Source organism: Sapajus apella, unplaced genomic scaffold (genome assembly GCF_009761245.1).
Source record: "Sapajus apella isolate SASKATOON/1434 unplaced genomic scaffold, GSC_monkey_1.0 scaffold174, whole genome shotgun sequence".
NCBI lineage: Eukaryota > Metazoa > Chordata > Mammalia > Primates > Cebidae > Sapajus > Sapajus apella.
Window position 1 is genome coordinate 640,259 of NW_022437114.1, and position 27,948 is coordinate 668,206.

The following is a 27,948-nucleotide window of genomic DNA, read 5'->3' on the forward strand; positions in this document are numbered from 1 at the left end:
AAACCACAGTCACAGTAATCCCAGAAATTGCCCAAGAACACTGCCCTGAAACCACTGAAATCCCAACTTCAGCGAGTGCAGCACATCCCAGCAGACAATTTTTGTATTTTGTTCTTCCCACATTGTTACTCATCTGGTTTCCAACACTGATTATATTATTGTTATGGTAGTCTTGTTTTCTCTTTTTTTTTTGGTAGTAGACTTCACCTGGATGTTATTGTAGTCTTAATGTCTAATATTTCTCTGAGTGAATTAAGCATTTAAATAGCCATTTCTGCTTTATTTAATGTATCAAAATTTTGGAAAAATGCTATAAAGAATAACTTTGAATTTTTGTCTGTGGGATTACTTCCTTGAGATATAGCAACACCTATGAGGGGTTTAGGGATGGGCAGATCTTCCTGGATGCAGACTCATAAGACTATCACAGGCAACATTTGGCACAAGTCCACTCAGAAAGATTGGGACAGAGACACAGCTGGCAGGCAGGGCAGTGGCAGGTGATCAGCAGCAGGAGTTCTTGCAAGAATCCACACAGTGGCTCAGGCACAGGGAGATTGTGCTGACTCAAAATCCTGACTTAGAATGCTCAATCTTGGGGGTGCCAGTATCTCTTCTGACAGCTCCTTAGGCTCCCCATAAGGACATGCCCAGCAGAATCACTATGTTCTATGAAACACAAGCCTGGTGGCCCATCAGGTACCTATTCAAATGTAATTTACCAACCAGGGGACATTTTACCACAAGGAACAAGCCCAGCAAAAAATGTGATGTTCTGTCTTATCTAGCTCCCAGGGAAATAGAGCTAAAAAGTTAATCGACTCCTCTTTCCCATCTTGCAAGATGGCGGGTGAAAAAGTTGAGAAGCTGGATACTAAAGAGAAGAAACCTGAAGCCAAGAAGGCTGATGCTGGTAGCAAAGTGAAAAAGGGTAACCCCAAGGCTAAAAAGCCCAAGAAGGGGAAGCCCCATTGCAGCCGCAATCCTGTTCTTGTCAGAGGAATTGGCAGGTATTCCCGATCTGCCACGTATTCCAGAAAGGCCATGTACAAGAGGAAGTACTCAGCGGCTAAATCCAAGGTTGAAAAGAAAAAGAAGGAGAAGTTTCTTGCAACTGTTACAAAACCAGTTGGTGGTGACAAAAACGGCGGTACCCGGGTGGTTAAACTTCGCAAAATGCCTAGGAATTATCCTACTGAAGATGTGCCTCGAAAGCTGTTGAGCCACGGCAAAAAACCCTTCAGTCAGCACGTGAGAAAACTGCGAGCCAGCATCACCCCCGGGACCATTCTGATCATCCTCACTGGACGCCACAGGGGCAAAAGGGTGGTTTTCCTGAAGCAGCTGGCTAGTGGCTTATTACTTGTGACTGGACCTCTGGTCCTCAATCGAGTTCCTCTGCGAAGAACGCACCAGAAATTTGTCATTGCCACCTCAACCAACATTGATATCAGCAATGTAAAAATCCCAAAACATCTTACTGATGCTTACTTCAAGAAGAAGAAGCTGCGAAAGCCCAGACACCAGGAAGGTGAGATCTTCGACACAGAAAAAGAGAAATACGAGATTACAGAGCAGCGCAAGATTGATCAGAAAGCTGTGGACTCACAAATTTTACCAAAAATCAAAGCTATTCCTCAGCTCCAGGGCTACCTGCGATCTGTGTTTGCCCTGACAAATGGAATTTATCCTCACAAATTGGTATTTTAAATGTCCTGATGATCTAATTAAATAACTGATTACCTTTAAAAAAAAAAAAAAAGTTAATCGACAAATTCTCATGCAGGGAAAGGGTTTTGACAACTGTAACTCACAGATACTGTTTAGGGATAGGGTTACTGAATCAAAAGCAAAGTTGGTCACGCCAATAATCCCAGCAATTTGGGAGGCCAAGGAAGATAGATCACCTGAGGCCAGGAGTTCGAGACCAGCCTGGCCAACATGGTGAAACCCCGTCTCTACCAAAAATACAAAAAATTAGCCAGTCGTGGTGGTGGGTGCCTAATCCCAGCTATTCAGGAGGCTGAGGCAGGAGAATCGCTTGAACCCAGGAGGCGGAGGTTTTAGTGAGCTGAGACTGCGCCACTGCACTCCACAACAAGAGCAAAACTCCATCTTAAAAAAAAAAAAAAAAAAAAAAAAAAAGCAGCGGCAATGTTTTCATGATTTTTGCCAATTTACTTTCCTGAAAGATTTTTCCAATTTATACAACCATCACTATTACAGTGGTTAGCAGGAGTACAGGACCTAAATGAGAAAAATGATAATTTTACATAGAAAAATCTGAATAAACAGTCTATGGAAGCCTTAATGAAAAAACATTGCATTCTCGCCTTTTTAAACAAGTCCAGGTTTTTTTGTTTGTTTGTTTTGGGGGGGTGGGGGGAGCTGGGGAGAATTTAGTTTAAAAATTTTTATTCATAAAAATAAATACACAAGAAATGTTCTTTCCCCAAAAACACTAATGATGAGACTTGCCCTTACAATCTTGCAAAGTATGTCATAAAAATACAGTATTAAGTATTAACAGTGATGTGCTGGAATAGGACTAAACTGATCAAGGAAAGAGACATCAGAAATGAACAATTTTGACAAATATGAAATTATAAAATTCAGTGGCAAAAAGATGAACAATTCAGGCCGGGCGCGGTGGCTCAAGCCTGTAATCCCAGCACTTTGGGAGGCCGAGGCGGGTGGATCACGAGGTCAAGAGATCGAGACCATCCTGGTCAACATGGTGAAACCCTGTCTCTACTAAAAATACAAAAAATCAGCTGGGCATGGTGGTGCGTGCCTGTAATCCCAGCTACTCAGGAGGCTGAGGCAGGAGAATTGCCTGAACCCAGGAGGCGGAGGTTGCGGTGAGCCGAGATTGCCCCATTGCACTCCAGCCTGGGTAACATGAGTGAAACTCCGTCTCGAAAAAAAAAAGAAAAAAAAAAAAAGATGAACAATTCACCAAATGGTAAGAGCCTGAAAAATTTTGGTGAGAATTAAGATCCCTACATCTCTTCCCAAGAGATTCCCAGAGGAATAAAGATTTAAATGTAAAAATGGTTACACATGAAGCAGAAAGGAATACATACAAATATTAGTGAGCTATTCCATATGGTGGGATTACAAATGTTTTTGTTTCTTTATATTTAACTGTGACTCTGAGAGGAGCACATTACCTTTACACTCAAACAGCCACCTCCACTTTGGAGAAAAACGTTAATCTGTTGACTTTTTTCAAATAAATTTCCAATGACAAAAATCTCCATTCATTATGTAAGACAGATTACACTTAAATGCAGATTTTCATCTTTACTCAGGGCTTGCTAAGCATTTCAGAGTTGTTGCAAATGATACTAAAGAGCCAATCATAAGAATTCCACATCTTTCACCAGGACACTGATGGCTTCAAATTGGCAAAAGTTAAAAGGTATATTTTTGTACTTAATGTTCTCCCAGATCAAGAATGAGACATCTATTTCTAGAAAAGAGCCAGGAACAAAACAAACTAAATGCAACTTTTGCCACAAGAAGCTGCCCAAGCACAGTTAGCTTCAAAATGTCCCCCAGCAATTTCTGCTTTTGTTATCAATTTCTATTACCATCTTCATGGATTTCTGAAGACTGAAATTATTTTTTAAAAGCCTACGGCCAGGCATGGTAACTCATGCCTTTAACCCCAGCACTCTGAGAGGCCAAGGCAGGCAGATCACTTGAGGTCAGGAGCTCAAGACCAGCCTGGCCAACATGGTAAAACCCCATCTCTACTGAAAATACAAAAATTAGCTGGGTGTGTTGGTGCACACCTATAATCCCAGCTACTTGGGGGGCTAAGGCAGGAGAATTGCTTGAATCCGGGAGGTGAAGGCTGCAGTAAGCTGAGATTGTACCACTGCACTCCAGAGTGGACGACAGAGCAAAATGATGTCTCGAAAAATAAAAGAAGCCTACAAAGTCTGAAATTTCTAACTAGAAAACAGTTCTCTAAAGCACAGACCACTTCCTCTCACAGGAGAATCTGCAGCCAGCAGAGTAGAAAGGAAGAAAATGTTAGTTACACAAGGTCTCTGAGACCTGGTCCTTCAAAGAAAGCACTTTAGATAATACCCATTAATCCATGTATATATTAATATCCTCTAAACCTTTTCTAGAGTTAGGTATATTCAGAACACATTTATTTCCTTCTGCTACCAAACCAAACCTCACCAGTGTGCATTGGAAGAAGCTCCTCAGAGCGAAACCACCAGCATTCGAATGATGAAACAATTCTTTTCTTCAAGTACAATGTTTCTCATGTCATAACAAATCAAAAGCTGGTATCTTCCTTTATTAGCCTACAGTCATCACCTTCTTCATTTATGCCACAGAGAAGTCAAATGGCTACATAAGCAGACAAAATAAGGAAACATCAGCAGGTAAAAAGGTCAAGAAAAATACTGTTGAAGGGTCTGGGCCAGCAGAGTCAGTGTCAGAAAGAGGCTGACCAGGAATGCACAGTGGCACCTAGGAGAAGGGCAAAAGACTGCTGTGGTGAAAATGAGGACAACAGAGAAGGACTAGGAAGTAGGGGGTCAGGTGGCAATTCAAAAGTCTGAATTCTTCCAGGTATAATTTTGTATGGATACACAGAACAATAGCTCAGGTGGAGGTGAAGGCTTTATGGTGTTGCAGTATCCAGGAATTGAAAGCTAAGTATAGTAGTCCCCACTTATCCATGGGGGACAGGCCCCAAGACCCTCAGTGAATGCCTGAAATGCAGCAAGTACCAAACTTGTTATCCATCAGAACATATTGATGATGTTCATATCTTCCACCTACAAATTTAATGCCTTTTTTTTTTTTCTTTTTTGAGACGGAGTTTCGCTCTTGTTACCCAGGCTGGAGTGCAATGGCGCGATCTCGGCTCACCGCAACCTCCGCCTCCCGGGTTCAGGCAATTCTCCTGCCCCAGCCTCCTGAGTCGCTGGGATTACAGGCACGCACCACCATGCCCAGCTAATTTTTTGTATTTTTAGTAGAGACGGGGTTTCACCATGTTGACCAGGATGGTCTCGATCTCTTGACTTCATGATCCACCCGCCTCGGCCTCCCAAAGTGCTGGGATTACAGGCGTGAGCCACCGCGCCCGGCATGCCTTTTCCATTGTAACTAAGCACTTATCACAGACTGTGGCTTTACCATTTGCAGTATGAGGTGCCACAGCAAAACTAGTATGACTTTCTTTTTTCTTCTTCACAATTTCAAGGATGGAAAATTTGTTCTCACAAATTTTGGCAACCTCAGCATATGATTTTTTTCACTTTCCTTATTAAGTCAACAATTTTTACCTTTATACTTCAAGAGCTTCTCTTTGACATAACAAAATTGCCAGCATCTTGTGCTTTGGGGCCATTATTAAGTCAAATATGAGTTACTTGAACACAAGCATTGCAACGTTGATGTGATAACCAAGACAGTTACTAAGTGACTAATGGGCAGGTAGCATCTACGGTGTGGAAACCCTGGACAAAGTGATCGTTTACTTCCTGGGTGGGATGGCACAAGCTTTCATCAAGCTAATCCAAACAAAACCTTATGGCCGGGCGCAGTGGCTCATGTCTGTAATCCCAGCATTCTGGGAGTGCTGAGGCAGGAAGACTGCTTAAGGCCAGGAGTTTTGAGACCAGCCTGGGCAACATATTGAGACCCAGTCTGTATAAATATATAATAAATTACCTGGGTGTGGTGGTACACTCCTGTAAGTCCCAGCTACTCAGAAGGCCAAGGTGGGAAGATGGCTTGAGCCCAGGAGTTTAAGGCTCCAATGAGCTCTGATCGCTCCACTGCCCTCCAGCCTGGGTGACAAAGCAACCCTCTGTCTTCAAAAAGCAGACAAACAAAAAGAAGCTTATGAATCGTATTTCTAGAATTTTCCATTTAACATTTTCAGACCATGGCTGACTGCAGATAAAGAAAATGACTATATCTGCAAACCCATCAAAACAACAGTGTAAAATGCGGAAGATGAAATTGAACTAGGTGTTTATCACATCCAGGGTCACAAAGCAATTAAGTGGCAGAGCTGAAATTACCAGGAGTATCAGCCCAGTCCCTACCATGCCATTCTGCACTACCAGCTCTCACCCAAAAGAGTTCTGGCTCGTGAGGGCTGGGACTTTTAACAAGTCTTTTATGGCAATTCAGGCATACATACCAGGTGTGGAAACCACTGATGTGAAGAGTCTACAACTACTGTTCTGATCTACACTGTTATGTCCAATCCAACACTGTAATGATAGCAGAACAAATATTTAAACAAATGTTAAAGGTTCAACAAAGCCATGACACTTAAACCAATTAATGTTCTATAGCTCATTAATATTTTTAGTCGCTTGGTGTTTCCAGGTTGCCTGCCTGCAACAGCTAGGTCCTAACCACGGTTGGCTTTTCTGCTCCCTGCACTGTCCCCACCCTAATTATAGTATCGAATTGTAAAAAACTCAGGAAGATACAAAAGAATGAAGCAAAGACAAAAAGCTACTGACAATTCCCTCTCTCAGAAGCAATCACTATTAGTATTAGAGTATATGTCTTTCCAGTTTTCCTTCAAATGGTTGAGGTTATGTACCACGTATAACTTTGCATCTTGTTTTTTCTACATTAAATATCTTCCCATGTTATTAACATTAAGGTTGCATGATAGCAAATGGATAATCTCAAACTTTTCCTTGCTGCTAAGCACACACTGTTTTCAATTATGAGATGAATCTACGTATATACACTCTGTCGGCACAATCTGATCAGACTCACACATGTTTTAATCACTCAACATTTCTTGGATTAGCAGAATACATTTCATCCACGTGCTTCTCAGTTTGCTGAGGGTCTCTGCCTACTCTGCCTACTAGAATGTGACTTATGGAACATAGGATCTAAATATAGCACTGGAAAGGAAGCATCATAGGGACATGGAGTTCAGAAGTAGTAGGCTTCTGAGCAGATTTGAAAGTAACATTCTACACTTTCACTAGCACGAAACATGGGTAAATGTCTCTCTCTCCATCTCATTTTCTTCCCAAGACTTCATGTCCTGTATATGACCATGACAGAAGACCCAGCAGTCATCCTGCCCTCAAAGCTGATGGACTTCAAGGCTCAGAGTGAGGTAGGCAAGCAATATTTGGACCTTTTTCCTAACGTTTGCCTTGTTTGTATTACTCTGTTCTGCTTCAAGTCACCTTCCTGTCCTACAGCACCTTCCATGCCCTGCAACTGGCCAATCTTAACTCAATACAACCACATTTCAGAATAACCCTCAAACCTGAAGTCTGGATTCTACACTCCTGGCGCACCAGGATTTGTTTGTCGCTATTTTTCCTCCCTTCCTTTCAGGACAAATTCTGCCTTTATTGAGAGGCCTCCTCCAACCTCCCCAGAGCCCGAAACAAACGCAAGCTTTCCTTTCTCCAGTTTCCATCACACTCTGCTGCACCATCTCAGGCAACTGATGGTCTACAAATGCCCTGTCCCACTCTACTAACTTGGTGGAGGACATGAGGCAGGAGTGAGAAGGGCCACACCGGCTTAGGGACTATCCTTTTGACCACAGAGCCCACAGGCAGCATAGAATGAAAGACAGCCACCTGTAAGACAATGTCCCCTTCTGTTGCCACCCCCAAAGGGAACTCTTATTGAGTCATGGTCCTCTAACAGAGCTCCATTTCTACCTAAGCAATTCTATGGTGTTACCCTCCCCACTTTGAGATGCCAAAATTTATATGACTTGAAATACATATTCCATTGATAATGCATAACTTGTATGCTCCAAGAAAAATTTTACTGTAAGGATCTTAGGAAGTAGGCTGTTCGTCTGTTGTTCCATTTAGAATTACCACCTCTAGGAGGAAACTCAGAAGGAAAAGATAGAGGCCTTCAAAAAGAAACATTAAGAGGGAGAAGCAGGATAAACACTTTCATTAAAATAAAAATATCTAGTGAGAGAAGCACATCAAAGAGCTGACCAAATATCTTACAAAAATTTTTGTTTTCAGACAGTCTCCCTCTGTTGCCCAGGCTGGGGTGCAGTGGCGTGATCTCAGCTCACTGCAACTTTCCTCTCTAGGGTTCAAGCAATTCTGCCTCAGCCTCCCAAGTAGCTGGGACTGCAGGTGCAGGCCACCACACTTGGCTAATTTCTGTATTTTTAGTAGAGATGAGGTTTCACCATATTGGCCAGGTTGGTCTCGAACTACTGACCTTATGATCTGCCCGGCTCAGCCTCCCAAAGTGCTGGAATTACAGGTGTAAGCCACTGCGCCTGGCCTAAAAAATTCTTTTAATTTTTTTATTGTCAAGAGGCAGGTTTCATTATGTTGTCCAGGCTAGAGTGCAGTGGCTTTTTACAGGTGCAATCTCACTACTGGTCAGCATAGGAGAGTTGTTTGATCTGCTCTATTTGCAACCCGGGCTGGCTCACCCTCCTTGGGCAACCTGGTGGCCCCTGCTTCTGAGAGGTCATTCTACTGATGCCGAAGTTAAGGCAGACACCCAACTGGTATAATGCACTAAAACCCACAACTCCTGTGGCTCAAGTGATCCTCCTGCCTCAGCCTCCTGAGTGGCTGGGACTACGCACCACTGTGCCCAGAAGAAAAAATTTAATTTTGTTCTCTCTTCTACAGATTCAAGAAGTTCTACTCTAATATTTGGTTTCTGATCATGCTATGAATGGAACTCTTAAGCCCCAGGACTACCAATCATCATGTTATTAATCTTACTATACTCATCAAACATATATCAAGGGCAAAAATGGACATAAGACTATAAGGAGAAATCATACCAAATGCAAAAATTTAAAATACTACTGTGAACAGGACATGTTAAGTTTATTTTAAGGGTAATTACCTTAGTTGGGAGAATTAGGGAAGGATTTCTCTAGGAAGAACTGAACCTAGATCCGAAGGAGGAAAAGACAGCAAAGAGTTTTGCTTAACAAACAGCACATGCAAGGCCCGGGGGAAATGAAAATAATATGCCTGGGCCAGATTACGCAGGACACAGTGGGCTGTACTAAGGTCCCAAAACCACAGAGTAATGAGCAGCCTGACTTATGGAGATTTCTAAGCAGCAATGCTCATCCTGCAGAGCCAGCACCCTGCCTGCCTGCCTGCAGTAGCGAGGGGAGGAGACCCTGCAGTGGACAATGAGGACTCTGCTGCCACCATCAGGCAAGAGAAGACTGCACTAGACCAGTGTGAAAGCAGAAGGGAAAGGGATGAAATAAAAGTGGATGGCAGCTAGTGCTGGATTGGATTGGGAGGGGTATGGGAAATGAGGAAAAATGCCAAGGAAGTTGCCTGGGTTTATGTCTCACGGGACCAACAGAATTTCTTAGATCAGAGAACTCTGAAAAACAGCAAGGTGTTTCCTGGGGAGGAACTGTGTTTGATTTTAGATATGCTACATTTGAGGTGACCTCAACCAAATCTATTCTTAAAGATACAGTGGTATTTAGTTACATTTTAGCTCATTGTTAATTGAAGGAATACTAGTTTGTGCTAGGATTTTATGGCTGAAGTATATCTAGATGCCCACGCTAAATTTGGAACGTTCCATGAATTCACCAGACACGGAAAGCAAAAGAGAAGAGATGGCTGGACCTGCCATTTAGAGGTCTGCTGTCTGGTGGGCCAGATGACATAATCATGGCACAGTACAGTAAAGTAGAGAGCACTACCAACATAAATACTAAACATTTTCAAAAGTAAGACTAAACAGCTGAATGTGCAATAGCTAAAAAAAGGTGTTCGGCATGTTAAAAATCACTGGTCAAGACATTTTACTGGTTGTCAATCCCTTAACAAGCTTCAAAGAAGTTCCCAGAAAGCAGAGTGGAAAATGTTAAATAACTGGAATAAGAAAGAGCAAGATTGATGCATCAGGTCTAGAGAGCAGCTGAGCATGCGTGTTGCTGGGACGGGGAGTAACAGCTTGCAGGCAATGAGACAGCTGGAACGCAGGAACGGGGTCCAAAGGCATGGCTCCATCAAGGTTAGTGGCCTGAGTGGGCACATAAAAGCGGCCAGGTGAGGGAGCTATCTAGTCTACCCTTACAGTCCTTATCCAGAATACACCTGGTTCCCAGCCACCACATGGCTTGTCTCAAGTGGGCTTGTCATTCCTCCCACAGGGTCCCACCTCACTCCTCAATATAATGCCCTTTCTGTCCAGGAGCCTGCTCATCTAGAGGAGGCAAGTGAGGTCTGGAAAATGTTAAGAGCCTGTCTTCCTGGACGCCACTCCCTCAAACCCAAGAGCATCTGAGGTCCGGACACCTTTTCAAAAATCATACTTGAATCATGACTACCTGTGTCTCTGTGTCTCAGCCAACTGGGCTAGGGCAGGAGGCGGGTGCAGGAAGGGGGAAGGGAACAAATTTTCCTTGAAGGTATTCTCTCCTTCATCCCCAAGTTTCTAATCCCAGTAGTGCCTGAGGCATGAGGGTTTGGTAAATAATAGTGCAGGGACAGTAGACATGCCCAGAGGCCAAGAAGACATGATGGAGAATGCCAGTCTGTCTTTGTTTAGATACATATTTTGGGTAACTGCCTTTGTGAAAGTGCCTTTTTTTGGGCTTGACTGAAAGCTGCAGATTCTTAGCACAAGACACTCTCTTACTCAAATGAAGACTTTGAGCCTCTTGCCCATTATTGACACCTCATATGTACCACTAAGCAGGAAAAGGCAGGCTAACAATTCTAGCCAAGGAGAATTCTCTGACTCAGCAACAACAATAAATGTTGCCTGGACTCTTACTTAAAAGGTATAGGCAGTACTTCTTCATGCTGGGTGACCTGTTATCCTTTGGTAATAAACAGTTGGAAAGAGTAAACAAAATCTTGAGAGATTACACAAAACACACAGAATACCTGGGCACTTCCCCCCCACATTTCCTCGATAAATTCTGCTGACAGCCCCGCATCTTACTAGAGCCTACCATGGACAACAGAGGCATGCTAGTGTGTGCCACAAGAAGTGGGGGCTGAGTATCAGAAGGTACAGTCACTTTTCCTGTTACCACTGGTCACAGAGGCCTTAGTGCCATGAACACAGTGCTGTCCCTTAGAGCCAGTTCACAGAGCTTATGTGGCACTATCAAAGGTGACCTCACACGCTGCTTGTGTGGCTGGGGAAAAGAGCACAGGGAGGAAGACAGTAAGCATCTCCAGCTATGTGGGCATCAGCCTGGATGGACCATGAGAGAATGGTTCTGGCATGTGCAGAGTTTATCCATTCAGATAGGGCTCAAATGACAGTTTCTTCCTGAAAACTCAACATTTACACAACTTGCCTAAGTCTCCACAGCTAACTGCGTGCAAGGTAGCAGGCCAGGTTCTATTTTGTCCCATTCAAAGATGCTTAAGGAACTTGAGATCATAGCCCCATTGTAGGTAACCAGAAGGAAATGCTCCAAAATGCTCAGGAAGACAGCTAATTATACTGAACACTGGGGAAAGAAAGACAGCTAGAAATTGTCAAAACAACACAATGGAAAGCCTACCCTCAGGCTTTAGGATCACAGCATAGTGGGTTTTTGTTTTTTGTTTTGTTGAGATGGAGTCTCACTCTGTCGCCCAGGCTGGAGTGCAGTGGCACGATCTTGGGTCATGGCAACATCTGTCTCCCAAGTTCATGGCGTTCTCCTGTCTCAGCCTCCTGAAGAGCTGAGATTACAGGCACATGCTATCGCTTCCAGCTAATTTTTGTATTTATGGTACAAACAGGTTTCACCATGTTGTTCAGGCTGGTCTTGAATTCCTAACCTCAGGTGATCCACCACCTCAGCCTTCCAAAGTGCTGGGATTACAATAAGCCACCACACCCAGCCACCGTCATGTCATGGGTTTTAATGCCATCCCAGATAAATTTAGCTGTGTGAACTGCTTTTTGAGACAAGGGTCTCTCTCTGCTTCCCAGACTGGAGTGCAGTGGGGTATGATCACTGCAACCTCGACCTCCTGGGCTCAAGAGATCCTCCCACCTCCTGAGTAGCTGGGACTACCATGCCACCGTGCCCAGCTTTTCTTTTTTGAAGAGATGAGACGAGGTCTCTCTATGTTGCCCAGGCTGGTCTCAAACTCTTTCCCACCTTGGCCTCCCAAACTGCTGGGATTACAGGCATGGGCTACCCCATGTGGCAGCTGTGTGAACTTAAATGTGCCTCTGCTTCCATGTGAAAAATGAGAATCCTCCACCAATGAGCTAATGCACAGAAAGCTCCTAGCATTCCATTTGACACATGAAATATGAGTGGCTTTGTTGTGAGGGCTTTTCTAACTTAGATGAAAAATACGTACTTAATCAACAAGTATTATTCCACCTTCCAAATCTCACAACTGTAGTCTCTCATACTAACTTTAAGATTTTTGCTTTCGTCAGTAGAGCTGCTGAAGAAAAAAAAAAAAAAAGATTTTTGCTATATCCATTTCAAGGCAGACATGTGTCTAATGTCCTTGTTATATTTCTAACACACATTATGCATTCACCCATATACTAACTAAAACCACAATGTGATCTGCATTGATGTACTGCATTATATGTTAACAAACAGTGCAGTGGAGACTCATATTTAGCATAAGACCCTTGTCATTTGAAAAAGATACATATGGAGACCTTTGTGAGGTCCTGCTTAGCCAATACCAATTTTTACAAACGGCAAAAATGCCCTTTGTTAGATGAAAAACAAAGCAACACTGAATCATGGGCACTGGGTCACTAAGTGACTCATTCCCTTATACCAATCTGAATTCTTGCCTCCACTTCTATTGTTTTGCAGTGACTGTACATGCACATGGGCCCTAAGGACATGGGTTACTACACATGATCCTACCCACTTCACACTAAAATATCATACACCCTAACAGCCCTCTTTCTGAGCCCCACTTATATCTGATCACATGTTACCATTTTAAATTCAGAAGCAGTAGTCACTGACCATGAGCTAAGGGGTAAACATACCAAGTTCAGTTCAAACACTTGCTGAGTGCCATGAAGTGTCCATTACTGAGCTAGGTGCTGGGGATGACATACAGACAAAACTGCAAACACTTTCTTACTTCAAAAGGAGGCCATCTCAGTTCTCTATAAGCTGGTAAGTACAACATTGTATTCTGTAGCTTTATAAGTGTTAAACTGGAAACCTCAGTGGCTATATTCAACTAGCTAATTCACAACTGCTTCCTGGACAAGGGCATCTATGCAATTCTGAAACCACCTCCAAAGAGTTGACAAAAATTGCCTGCTGAGTTCTGGACAGAAATATAGTTATAATAAAGCATTAATCAGGCTGCACTCTCACCCCTTTCCTTGTTGCTACAAGTCTGACCATTTGCATCCCCACTGTTCCTAGCGACAGGTTTTCTAACATCATGGTCATAAGACTGTGTAAAAACTGATTTGCATCCCCACTGTTCCTATAGACAGTGTCTCTGACATTAGAATCATAAGGCTTTTACTTAAGGATCACTTAAGATGTATATCAGACCCCAATTCAAGCAACCTTTGAAGACCCCAATGGAGGAACATGATCAGCGTGAGAATATAGCTTCTCTCCCTGTCCCATGACTTCACTCTGCACTCTAACCAATCAATAATCTGCACACTTTGGCCGACTTAAAACCCTTCAAAACCCCAGCCCCAAACTCCCTGGGGAAATGGATGTGCATTTCTCTCCTATCTCCTCATGTGGTGGCACTATGATTAAACCTCTTCCTCGGCTGGGCACAGTGGCACGCCTGTAATTCCAACACTTTGCGAGGCCAGGAGTTTTGAGACCAGGCTGGGCAACACAGCGAGACTCCGTCTTAACAAAAAATAAAAAATTAGTCAAGCATGGTATCGTGCCTGCAGTCCCAGCTATGCAGGAGGCTGAGGCAGGAGAATCTCCAGAGCCTAGGAATTCAAGGCTGCAGTGAACTATGATCTTGCCACTGTACTCTAGTCTGGGTGACAGAACAAAATCCTGTCTCCAACACTGGCCCCAACACACGAACAACCTCTTTCTTTCTTTCCTTTTTTTTTTTTTTTTTTTTTTTTTTTTTTTTTGAGACGGAGTTTCACTCATGTTACCCAGGCTGGAGGGCAATGGCGTGATCTCCGCTCACCTCAACCTCTGCCTCCTGGGTTCAGGCAATTCTCCTGCCTCAGCCTCCTGAGTAGCTGGGATTACAGGCACGCACCACCATGCCCAGCTCATTTTTTGTATTTTTAGTAGAGACGGGGTTTCACCATGTTGACCAGGATGGTCTCGATCTCTTGACCTCATGATCCACCCGCCTCGGCCTCCCAAAGTGCTGGGATTACAGGCGTGAGCCACCGCGCCCGGCCGAACAACCTCTTTCTCTGCTACAACCCAGTGTCTCAGCATAGCTGCATGCATCAGGTAATGGACCTCTTATGGTTACAATTCTGTGTATTTAGAAACCGTGAGGCCAATTGTAGAAGAAAAACAAAGCACCTGAAACTCAACCACAATGAATCATTTTTTTGGAGGCAGAGTCTCACTCTGTCACCCAGGCTGGAGTGCAGTGGCACAATCTCAGCTCACTGCAACCTCTGCCTCCCTGGCTCAAGCGATATGTCTGTTTAAGCTTCCTGAGTAACTGTGATTACAGATGCCTGTCAACGAGCCCTGCCACCACACCCAGATAATTTTTGTATTTTTAGTAGAGACGGGGTTTCACCGGCCCAAAGTCATTTTATCTCAACTCTATAGTAGTCAATATACTTGGTCCACAAAACTGAAATATCACCTGGTTTCTGCCCGAACGCTTCCAGTGATGATTAACTTCCTCCTACGCAGTGTTCCATCTTTAAACTATTCTAGCTGCAAAATGATGCGGTAAACTAGATTCTTTGTGTAGTTCTTCTCCCTTCCTTGTTCTGTGAGGCACCAAAGTACCAATCTAATCCTTCTCCCATGTGATATCCTTCATTATTTGGAGACGTCCAGTCTCTCAATCACCAAACTGCACATCTCTGGTTCTCTCAACTCTTCTGCATGCAACACGGCTTCTAGATGCTTTAACTTCCTGGTTGCCTCTCTGGTTGGATTAGACTCCTTATATTTCTTTAAATGTCTATATCTTTGTACAAGTACTATCCACTACTAAAACAGGTTGATGCTTTAAGAATGTCACATATGAAGAAAAAAACAATGACTGAGCATTTTATAAACTTCCAAAACTCTAAAAACTTCCTCAGTTCTGAAGTTCTGAATAATATTCATCACAAATATGATTAGCCTTTAGTGATTTTAACTGCTCAAGAAATATAACAACAGTCAGGCTTCACTATTATGCCAATCCCCGATTAGTCTAAAGCACACATTCCTAAGAGAGGTGATAACTAACATGGATCTGCAGCCCCCTAGTAGCCACAATGGATGCACAGTATAACCATGGTATTAAAATTTCATTAAAGCAGGGGAGACATTAGGGGGGAAAGGGTCTAAAAAGGCTTAGCGGTAGAAGAGAGGTACAATAATGAAAAAAGACTGAGAAACACTAGTTGAAACCCGAGGTGTCCAATACAATTTGTAGCCACTGGTGGCATACTTAAAGGAAATCCCATGAAATCAAATATAGTCTCTCAGCCATAGTTCCTACATTAGACAGGTCTACTATACAATGTTGGTCTAAACAATTCTGATGCATTTTACTAGAATTAATATATAGTCTTTAAACATCTCAAGACTCAATTTATAGCCCTTACTCATTACTTGATATCTACACCATCTTCTTTCCTGCCTGACACACAATAAAAATACTGGCTCTTTCGCCAGGTGCAGTGACTTATGCCTATAATCCCAGCACTTTGGGAGGCCAAGGCAGATGGATCACTTGAGGTCAGGAGTTCAAGACCAGCTTGGCCAACATGGTGAAACCCTGTCTCTACTAAAAATATAAAAATTAGCCAGGTGCACACCTGTAATCTCAGTCACTTGGGAGGCTGAAGTGGGAGAATCACTTGAACCTGGGCAGCAGAGGTTGCAATGAGACGAGATCGCACCATTGCACTCCAGCCTACACGACATAGTAAGACAGAGTGAGACTTCATCTCAAAAAACAAAACAAAACAAAACAGATATTGATCACACCAATTAACTGGAAAAGCTTTTATAGAATCCTTGGCTGAGCAGGGTAAAGTTTTAAAACTTCAATTTGAATCTTTACAATTCTTTTTAACACCAAGTTTTCCCTGATTAGGTGTGAAAATCTGCTAGTGATGGTTTATTTTCATCAGACTGGAGACAGTCCTCTTGAGGAGTTCTAAGGAGTTTTTTAAGGCAGTCATATGTGTTTTATTCTCAAGTATTACAAGAACCACAGAGACAGGGCAGAGTGGCTCCTGCCTGTAATCCCAAAACATTGAGAGGACTGCTTGAACCCAAGAGTTTAAGAATAGCCTGGGCCACAAAGGGAGACCCTGTCTCTACAGGGGGAGGGGGGGAACCTTAGTCAAGGGTGGTGGCATGAGCCTGTAGTCCCAGCTACTTGGGAGGCTCAAGTGGGAAGATCGCTTGAGCCCAGGAGGTAGGGTCTGCAGTGAGCAATGATCATACCACTGCACTCCAGAGGCTGAGTAACAGAGTGAAACCCTGTCTTAAAAAAAAAAAAAAGAACCATACTGAGAAACAACAGAGTGCAGAGACAATCTAAGAAATGGGAGAATATATTTGCAAAACACATATCTGATAAAGGCTTAATACCCTAAACATATAAGAAACTGAAACAATTCAACAGTAAGAAAACAACCCAATTTTTTAAATGGGCAAAGAACCTAAAAAGACATTTCTCAAAAGAAAATAGACATATGGCTAATAAGTGTGTGTGTGTGTGTGTGTGTGTGTGTGTGTGTGTGTGTGTGTGTCTTAACTAATCATTAGGGAAATGCAAATTAAAACCACATTGAGATATCACCTCACGCCTGTCAGAATGGCTACTATCAAAAAGACAAAGATAAGTGCTAGGATGTGGAGCAATGGAACCCTTGCACACTGTTGGTGGGAATGTAAATCAGTACAGCCATTACGGAAATCAGTATGGAGGCTGCTGAAAATATTAAAAATAGAACTTCTATATGATCCAATGATACACAAAGAATAAGGAATCAGTAAGTGGAAGAGATCTGCACTTGCATGTTCACTGCAGTAGTAAGTGAGATATAGAATCAACCTAAGCAACAATCCACGGAGGAATGGGTCAAGAAAATGTAGTTGGTCAGGCACAGTGGCAAAACACCTGTAATCCCACTACTTTGGGAGGCCAAGGAGGGAGGATTGCTTGAGCCCATGAGTTTGAGACCAGCCTAAGTAACATGATGAAACCCATCTCTAAAAAAAATTAACACAAAAGCCAAAAAAAAAAAAAAAAACCCGAAATTAAACAAAACAAAAAAATAAATAAATAAAATTTAAAAAATAAAAATAAAAATAAATTAATACAGTAGCTGGCTGTGGTGGTGTGCATCTGTGGTCCCAACTACTTGGGAGGATGAGGCAGCTGGGCCCTAAGGATCAGGATCACTTGAGCCCGAGAGGTCTAAGCTGCAGTGAGCTGTGTTTGCGCCATTGAACTCCAGTCTGGGCAACAAAGTGAGACCCTGCCTATAAAAAAAGAAAAAAAAATGTGGCATATATGCACAATGGAATACTATTCAGCCTTTTAAAAGAAGGAAATTCTGTCATTTGCCACAATGTGGACGAACCTAGAGAACATTACGTTAAGTGAAATAAGCCTGGCACAGAAAGACAAATACAGTATAATCTCACTTATGTGTGGAATCTAAAGAAAACAAACTCATAGAAGCAGAGAGTAAAATGGTAGTTACCAGAACCTGAGGGCACGGTAACTGGGCAGACAATGGTCAAAGGACACAAAATTTCAGTTAGGAGAAGTAAGAGATCTGTTGCACATCATGGTGACTATGGTTAATAACAGTGTATTGTATACTTGAAAATTGCTAGGAGACTAATTTTCAGCATTCACACCACAAAAAGTAAGTATGTGAGGTAATGCAAATGTTAAATAGCTTGATATAGCCATCCCACAATGTTTGTGTATATTTCAAAACATCATACTGTACACCACAAATATATACAATTTTTATTTATCAATTAAAAATTTTTACTTGTCAAGTTAAAACAACAACAACAAAATCCTGGTTAACAGGCATTTCACAGGACTAGATTTACATTCCTAAATAATTTCTTCATGACCACTTCCAACAACATCCCAAAGTAAAATAAATTCAGTCAGGTAAAGGATAATCTGTCTCCACACTTGGAATTTTTTAATGCTCCTAAACAAGTATAATAAATAATGCAAAGCGTTAATATCATGCCTGCTCAGGACAAATAGCAAAAACTTAACCTCTACTACCATCCATGGGATACAAGCCTCAGAGTTCTCAAATCAGGAAGCCTAGAGAATGTGGTATAGCACTGCTACTAAGGAGAGAATTACACCAGATGAAAGGCAAAACGTGTCCTTTCCTCTGCCAGTGGAGGAAGGGTGGAGACTAACGGAAGACAGACTGAACTAGAGTTGACCAAGATAATGGGGTTCAATAGAAGGCAAGGTGAATAGTCTCACCAAAAGCCAGGCAGCCTACCAGTTCCCATCTGAACATAAGCTGTGGTCAAAGACCTACAAATGCCTAGGATGCATTTCCACCTCTCCTACCAGTATTACTGCTATTCTCCAAACAAAGGACCCCAACCAGGGCTCTCCCTTCTCAGTGGCCCATTCCTCATATATTTAAGTAAAAGAAGGACATTAAGAAGGGATGTTGGCAGGGCGCAGTGGCTCACGCCTGTAATCCCAGCACTTTCATGAGGCTGAGGTGGGTGGATCGCCTGAGGTTGGGAGTTTGACCAGCCTGACCAACATGGAGAAACTCTGTCTCTACTAAATACAAAATTAGCCAGGCTTGGTGGTGCATGCCTGTAATCCCAGCTACTCGGGAGGCTGAGGCAGGAAAACTGCTTAAACCCAGGAGGTGTAGGTTGTGGTGAGCTGAGATCGCGCCATTGCACTCCAGCCTGGGCAACAAGAGCGAAACTCCGTCTCAAAACAAAAACAAAAACAAACAAACAAACCAAAAACTAGCCAGGCATAGTGGCTCATGCCTGTAATCCCACCCACTCGGGAAGCTGAGGCACAAGAATCGCTTGAGCCTGGGAGGCCTCAGAGGTTGCAGTGAGCCAAGATTGTACCACTGCACTCCAGCCTGGACAGCAGAGCGAGACTGCCTCACCCTCGCCTACCCGCCCCCTGCCCCAAAAAAAGTTCCAAGAGGCTTTCACTTCAAAAGATGATCCAACTGACTGGACTATGACTGGATGAAATGTGAACTTTTTTGCCACTCCTCTTCCAACAACTCTCCACCCAACACCACAAAGAGTTAAGATCAAAGGAATCGAAAACTTCAGCCATACAGCATTTATCTCTCACTAACATTAGAAAGACAGAAGGAGGAGTCACCCCTTGGGGAATCAGACAGCCAGCTCTTACCTAACAGCGTATGTTTCTGCAGGCTTCTAAACCCTTAATTGAGTCTTCCAAATCAGGTATTAGGGACACAGGGCAACCACCACAAGTCCGACAATTTGCAAAAGGGCTCAAGCTCATTTTTTGGCTATCACCCTCAGAACAGATATCCAAAGTATAATGCTTCTAAGTGCATCAGGCTTAAAATAAGTGTCATAACATCCCAGTACACTAACAGATTAGGCATAACATGTAACTATTAGGACATGTTAGGAATTTAATTCACAACCCCCATCCTCATCAAAAACATTTTTTTTTGTTTTGTTTTGTTTTTGTTTTTTGTTTTTTTGAGACAGAGTTTCGCTCTTGTTACCCAGGCTGGAGTACAATGGCACGATCTCGGCTCACCGCAACCTCCGCCTCCTGGGTTCAGGCAATTCTCCTGCCTCAACCTCCTCAAAAACATTTTTAAGTAAGAGTTTTAAACATGTGCTATGAAAGAAAAAAAATAGAGACAATAATATTATAAACGCTCACATTCTATAAGCAAATTTTAAATAAAAAAGATCAAGGGATGTTTCCAATGGAAACTGCAATATTTAGATATATTCTCTCAGCTTTGGAACACATCCTTCTAGGTTATCTGATTCTAGCCTTCCACTGCCCTTCGGCAACTATAAATTGTGTAGAACTGATGGAAATGCAAATCACCCTTGTCTATGGATATGTAAATGAACTGTCTTGATAACCTTTCCCTGTGGAAAAGCGAGCTGTGTTCATTTCGACATTATTACAAGTATGTCTGCTCTGTTGACCCCCTCCCTGAACTAGTTGTAACATCCTCCTCTCCTTTAATGAGTTAAAATCTTCAACGTGTTCATTTATATTTAAAATTAGTCATGATCTTCCCTTTTTTGAAAACTCTTTTAACAATATACATCACCTAGATTTAACAATGTCTCCACCTCAGTTTTGAATACTCCTTATTCACATATTAAGAACAACTCTGGTATACAGACCAAACAGACTCTCAGATGCTCTGGTTTAAATCAGGGCTCTGAAACTTTAAAAGTAATTGCAAGAACTGCAATTCTTCTGCACCAACCTAATATTAGCTGTACAAGTAAAGGTTCAGTTATCTGGTCTCCTTCCACCTTCTCCTAAAGCCCTACATCTGTAAAAGGTAGATGATTTAATTTTCATGTGCTCCTGTGAAGATATGAGTACAAAGATGTTAAGATGCCAGAGACCAATGCCTGGTACATTATCAATAAGTGGTGCCTTATTACCATTAAGCATAATATCTCTATACTTCTTGAATCCCTGCAACCACTGATGGTTACTGATGAAATGGAGTAAGCCCCTTATTAACCTGCTACAACATTCTCCAGCTCACAGGGCTGTGGAATTCTTTGTCCTTTAGCCAGACAAATTACAGAAACTGTTTTAGTCTCCACTCTTGAAGATGAGTCCCACGACTGAGGAAATTTTCCACCAAATATAAAACTTAAAATTGTAGGCTAGTGGCCGGGCGCGGTGGCTCAAGCCTGTAATCCCAGCACTTTGAGAAGCAGAGGCGGGCGGATCACTTGAGGTCAGAAGTTTGAGACCACCCTGGCCAACAACCAGGTGGTTGAAAACCAGAGATGGTGAAAACCCCATCTCCACCAAAAATACAAAAATTAGCTGGGCATGGTGGTGCATGCCTGCAGTCCCAGCTACTCAGGAGGTTGAGGTGGGAAAATCACTTGAACCCAGAAAGTGGAGGTTGCAGTGAGCCGTGATTGTACCACTGCACTCCAGCCTGGGTGACAGAATGAGACCCTGACTCAAAAAATAAAAATAAAAAAGGTCACATTTCCTTTCTTAATATTTAAAGACTAGGGGAAATAGTGGCAGAGCTTTCAGGTTACCCTAACAAGCAGTCAGCTCCCAAATATTTTATGGAAAGGAGTAGTATAATGACTTGCTTTATGTTAAAAAAAAAAAAAAATCACATATACTGGGATTTTTTTTCAGGAACAGAAAGATGGAAGATTTGCCTTCTTAATTATAATTTCTTAAGTTCTGGGGTTTTTTCTTTATACATTCATTTGACAGCAGAAAGAACAAAGCTATAAATCACAGAGGACAATGCAAGAGATGGGGAACTATACACTGGATTACAGAGCTGGCTCATGAGGGGCATTTGGCACATAAAGCAACAGATGACTGAGCAACTGATTATCTACTTTCGTAACTGGCTTTCTTCCCCTCCCCCATAAGTTCTGACTCTCCAGTGTATTTGGTTGAGGACAGGTTATAAAAGATGGCTTCTGAATACCCAAGGTCCCAGCTTAGTTTAAAATCCAATCCCATTTCTTTTTTTTTTTTTCCACCTGGTAAGTGGGCTGAGGCCCAAAAGGGCATCAACCAATCCAATCCCATTTCAAAAGACTGTCAGCATCTTGGGTTAGGCAAGGATTTCTTAGATATATTAAACAAAAATGACAGGAGGCCATTGTTTTGGACTGAGCTCCTGCACTAGGCCTTAAACGACCAGATCAAACAAAACAGAGTCACTAAGCTAAAGTTCCGTGTCACTAAATGAAAACTAAGTTATCTGACCTTCTAAAAAATTGAGAGAGTCAGAATACCCAAACAGGCCAGTTTTAGCAGGCATGATAAGGAATTACCCTCTTCTTTAATCCTTACAAAAAAGTAACCTGAGGTTAACCAGTTATCTTTCAATTAGTCTTTCCTTGTTCCCACCTTAACCAAGCCCATTCTTCTGCAACTGCCCATTGGCAGTTTTCATTCTATTTTACAGAATGGAGGCTGCCCTGATTCATGAATTGCAAATAAAAGCCAAATAAGATCTTTAAATGTGTTGTAATTTTGTCTTTTAACAGATGTCACACCAAAAGCACAATCCCTAGAAGGACTGACAAATTGGACTTCATCAACACTAAGAGCTTCTGCTCTTCCAAAAACACTATTAATAGAATGGAAAGATGCAGACTGAGAGAAAATATTTGAAAATCACTTATCTGGCCGGGCGCGGTGGCTCAAGCCTGTAATCCCAGCACTTTGGGAGGCCGAGGCGGGTGGATCACGAGGTCAAGAGATCAAGACCATCCTGGTCAACATGGTGAAACCCCGTCTCTACTAAAAATACAAAAAATTAGCTGGGCGTGGTGGCGCGTGCCTGTAATCCCAGCTACTCAGGAGGCTGAGGCAGGAGAATTGCCTGAACCCAGAAGGCGGAGGTTGAGGTGAGCGGAGATCGCGCCATTGCACTCCAGCCTGGGTAACATGAGTGAAACTCCGTCTCCAAAAAAAAAAAAAAAAAAAAAGAAAATCAAGTATCTGACAAAAGACTTTAATCAGAATATACAAAGAACTCTCAAACACAGTAAGAAAAAAAAACCAATCCAATAAAATAAGTGGGCAAAAGATCGAACAGATACTTCACCAAAGAATAAGCAGGCGAAGATGTTTGTTCAACACTGCTACTCTTTAGGGAAATATAAATTAAAAACATAATGAGGTACCATCACATACCTCTTAGAAAGCCTAAAAAATTTTTAAATGACCATCCTGTGTTGGCAAGGACATGGAACAGATGGAACTTCCATACATTGCTGGTGAGAATGTGAAATGGAAAAAACATTTTAAAAGTTAGATGTATACTTTGGGGTGATGAAAATGTTGTGGGCCGGATGCAGTGGCTCATGCCTGTAACCCCAGCACTCTGGGAAGCTAAGACCGGCAGATCACTTGAGCCCAGGAGTTTGAAGAAATCCTGGGCAACATGGCAAGACCCTCTCTCTACAAAAACTAACTGGGTATGGTGGCGTACAACAGAAGAGAGGGAGGGAGGGAAGGAAGGAAGAAGAAAAAGAAAAGAAAAGGTTCTGGAATTAGATGGTGAGAGTTGTATAACCTTGTGAATATTTGAACTGCACACTTTAGGCTGGGCGTGGTATCTCACGCCTATAATCCCAGCACTTTGGGAGGCTGGGGTGAGTGGATCACAAGGTCAGGAGATTGAGACCATCCTGACCAACATGGTGAAACCCCATCTCTACTAATATATTTTTTTAAAAAAATCAGCCAGGAGTAGTGGTGCATGCCTATAGTCCCAGCTACTTGGGAGGCTTAGTCAGGGAAATTGCTTGAACCTGGGAGGCGGAGGTTGCAGTGAGCCGAGATCATGCCACTGCACTCCAGTCTGGTGACAAAGCAATACTGTGTGTCAAAAAAAAAAAAAAAAAATTAGTCAAGTGTGGTGGCGTATGCCCTTAGTTCCAGCTACTCATGGGGCTGAGGTGGAAGGATCACCTGAGCCTGGGGGGATGAAGCTGCAGTGAGCTATGATCACACTGTTGCACTCCAGCCTGGGCAAAAGAACAAAACCCTGTCTCCAAAAACAAAACAAAACAAAAAACACACACTTTATATATGTGAATTTTATGATGCATTAAGTATTTCAGCTTTTTAAACAAAGTTAAAGGATACGCCTATCATATGCCCCAACCATTCCCCTTTGAAATAGTTACCTACCCAAGGGAAAAGAAAACGCAGATCTAGACAGAGACTTGTGCACCAGCGTTCACAGCAGCTTTTGTTATAACAGCCAGAAACGTGAATAAATCCAAATGTCCATTAACAGAAAAGCTAATCAAACTGTGATATAGCTATACAATGAAATACCACTGAGCTATAAAAAGGAATGAACTATAGATACATGCAGGACAGATTAATCTTCAAATAATAATGTCCAATGAGGCCAAATACTTCCCTGCCCCCTGAACAAAGAAATACACTGTCTATAAAGTATATATACGGATCCCATCTATACAAAATACCAGAAAATGCAAACTAGAAAGCAGATCAGTGGTTACCTGGAGAGGGGTAAGGAAGGGGCAGCAGGTAGGAAGGCCGAATTACAAAGGAATATTGGGAAACTTCAGGGTAACAGATTTGTTCATTCTCTTGATTGTGGTAATGACTTCACAGATACATACATATGTGAAAACTCAAAGTGTATAGTTTCAATATGTACGGCAATTATATTCCAATGAAGCTGTTCTTTAAAAAAAAGTATAGTAAGAGCTTTTTTGGCTGCAGGTAGCTGAGAAGATGACATGGAAGAAGCAGCCACTCTGCATTGCCTCAATTCTCACTGCATTCACGATTGCTGATCTGGATTCCAGCTCCGACTTTTCTTAATTCTCTGCTGCACACATCTGCCTTGTGTTCTGTTAGCACCTAAGGTCACATTAGACAGAAACCTTCCACTCACCCCATCTGCCCTCCCCAAGAGGAACACTATATGTTCCTCTACCCCAACCATCACATCTGGTTTAGCCCCAGCCATACAAATCTTTCCCTAGCCTCTTTACATTTCCACAATCCTAGTAGCATCATTACTTCTTGACTCCCAATTTATTTCCTTACCCCAGGCTCCCTTAACTCTACTCCAGCCTGCTTTGCTACACACAGGAGCAGCTACTGAAAGCCAAAGCTCCTTGGGCTAATTCCTCAGGCCCTCCAAGAGCTTGGCCCCACATCCCTTCCGAGGGTCCCACAAGCCCAGGTCTACGTGTTTGCTTCCCACACCTGACTTCCTCTATCTTAACCTGCCTCACCACACTTTCCCAACCCTCAGCTCCTAGAAGGAGCATCCCTCTTGTATACTGTGACTAAAATCCAGCAACTCCTCAGGAGACTAGCTGCAAACACCTGACTGAAGCGACAATTCAGAGCAGGGGCTGAGCCACTCGGATTTTAAATCAAATCTGAATGCCAACATGCAGTAGGGTGAAGCAGCATCAGGCACTAGGCATGAAGGCTGCTGCAAGAAATAGTATCAGGACAAATCAGACCCCAGTGTTGGTCAAAAGAAAGGAGAATACACTTCACACCAACTAGTACTGCTAGAATCAAAAACACAGAAGAGTTCTGACGAGCATATGGAGAAATTAGAACCCTTCTGCATTGCTGGTAGGAATGTAAAGCGGTACAGCCATTTTGGAAAACAGTCTGGCAGTTCCTCAAAGAGTTAAACATATGACTCAGGCTGAGCACAGTGGCTCATGCCTGTAATCCATGCACTTTGGGAGGCTGAGGCAGGCGGATTGCTTGACTCCAGGAGTTCAAGACCAACCTGGGCAACAAGGTGAAACCCTATCTCTATAAAAAATAAAGAAAAGAAATATGGCCATTCCTATGGGATCTGCTTTGTCGATGTAGACAGTGATCTTCGGTTCAGGAGCTGCTTTCTCTTCCCCCCAGAAAATCATGGTGGACTTTTGATTTTTATTTTCAAAACTTCTTGTTAGTTTATTTTAAAATCATGAAGCCAGAAAAGAACCATACAATAAATGTAGTCCAATTTTATGCCTTCTGCTCTAGTGGAAGACCCATCTGCTGTTTCCTATGACAGTGGTTACCCAGGACTTCTTGGGATATCCTAATTTATTGTTGAATAACTTGGTATTTACTTGGTTTCACTGTTTGAAACTTACTGGTTAAACAACTAGTTCAGATTCTGTCCTCTGGAGAGACGCAATTTGGCAAACATGCTGATTTTATATATTGAAGGTGCCATGTTTGAGTCCCTGCATTCAGCGGAGCATATCAGAGTTCATGTTAATTTTTACATTTGTGCACATCTAAGTAAAGGGGCTGCTCTGGTCTGAATGTGAATACCCCTGCAAAATCAGTATGTTGGAGCCTAAGGCCCAAGGCGATAGTATTAAGAGTTTGAGCCCAGCTGGGCGCAGTAGTTCACATCTGTAATCCCAGCACTTTGGGAGGCCAAGGCAGGTGGATCACCTGAGGTCAGGAGTTCAACACCAGCCTGGCCAACATGGCGAAACCCGGTCTTTACTAAAAACACAAAAATTAGCCGGGCATGGTGGCACACGCCTGTAATTCCGGCTAGTCGTGAGGCTGAGGCAGGAGAATCACCTGAACCTGGGAGGCGAAGGTTGCAGTGAGCCAAGATCATGCCATTGCACTCCAGCCTCAGAAAAGAAAAAGAAAGAAGAGAAAGAGGTGGAGCCTATAGGGGAGTGTTTAAGTCAGGAAGGGCAGGTACCTTGTGAATGGGATTAGGGACCTTAGGAAAATTGCTGCAGGGAGCCACTTTATACCATGTGACGGCATATAAAAGGCACCATCTAGAAGCGTGACCCTCACCAGACAGTGCATCTATTGGAGCCCTGATCTTGGACTTCCTCAACCTCCAAACTGTGGGCAATAAATTTCTGTGGTTTATAAATTACCCAGTCTAAGATACGTGGTAGAGGCTGTCACTACACTACTCATCACTCACACTGAGGTGACTGGAAGGAGCCAGGAAAGGAGAGGAGTCACAGGGAGCTCATTTCCAGCCCTGCTAAACAGGAGGGGGAAGCCTGCCATCTCTGTGGGACAGCTCGAAGCTTCTCATCTGTCCTCTGTTTTGACCTCTGTAGTCCTGCCGGGCCCAGACTATTTTGCTCACTTGTAGCTTGGTCTCCTGAAATAATTTGATGAACAAAACAATTTCATTAATGATGAACAAATATTTCTAAAAATAACTCCTCACTCTGAAAATAGGTAGGTAGAAGAAAACAATGTATCCTGGCTTTTAAGTAGGAACTGTATCAGCTGAAAAGCAGGGGGGCGGGAATCTAACAGGGAATGCCAGCAGAAAGAATATATTTAAAATGATTGAAATAAAAAATAATTTTACAATCCTTAATGAAGAAAGATTCAGTTAAAGATTATCAATAATACCGTAGGTGGGAAACTAAAAGACCTAATGGCACCAAAGTATTACCCCACAGCACTTTCTAATCACACAGGAATGGAAAAGTATCTTTACAGTGCAGTGACATGGCTGTGACTACCTTAATACCATGATTAAACTTACTGTCTCTAATAGCGGAACAACCAGACATTATGAGGTATCTAATGAAGTATTCCTGTCAAAAATATATAAGCTAAATGTACTCAAGCCTTTAGACCTAACTTCCACTTCAGAAGAAAGAGTGGGGATAGAAAAATACATTAAACATCATAAGATGGCCAGGCACGGTGGCTCACACCTGTAATCCCAGCACTTTGGGAGACTGACGTAGGTGGATCACAAGGTCAAGTGATCAAGACCATCATGGCCAACATGGTGAAACCCTGTCTCTACTAAAAATACAAAAATTAGCCGGGTGTGGTAGTACCCACCTATAGTCCCAGCTGCTCAGGAGGCTGAGGCAGGAGAATTGCTTGAACCCGGGAGGCGAAGGTTGCAGTGAGCCAAGATTGCGCCACTGCACTCCAGCCTGGCAACAGAGCAAGACTCAAAAAAAATTCTCAAAAAAAAAAAAAAAAAAAGAAAAGAAAAACATTTCAAAAGATGCACCCAGACAAACCTAGAATGTGGGACACTCTGTTA

At 42.7% G+C, this 27,948-nt stretch overlaps 1 protein-coding gene and 1 pseudogene across 2 annotated transcripts in view; one reads left to right on the forward strand and one right to left on the reverse strand.

Annotated features, from left to right (window-relative positions):
* The window catches only part of RAB7A (RAB7A, member RAS oncogene family), a 79,500-nt gene that overhangs the window by 20,512 nt on the left and 31,040 nt on the right, over positions 1–27,948 (reverse strand). The window lies entirely within an intron of this gene.
* On the forward strand, positions 827–1,743 carry LOC116542841 (annotated as a pseudogene). Its single transcript, XR_004265370.1, has one exon. The product of XR_004265370.1 is annotated as a 60S ribosomal protein L6 pseudogene (transcript).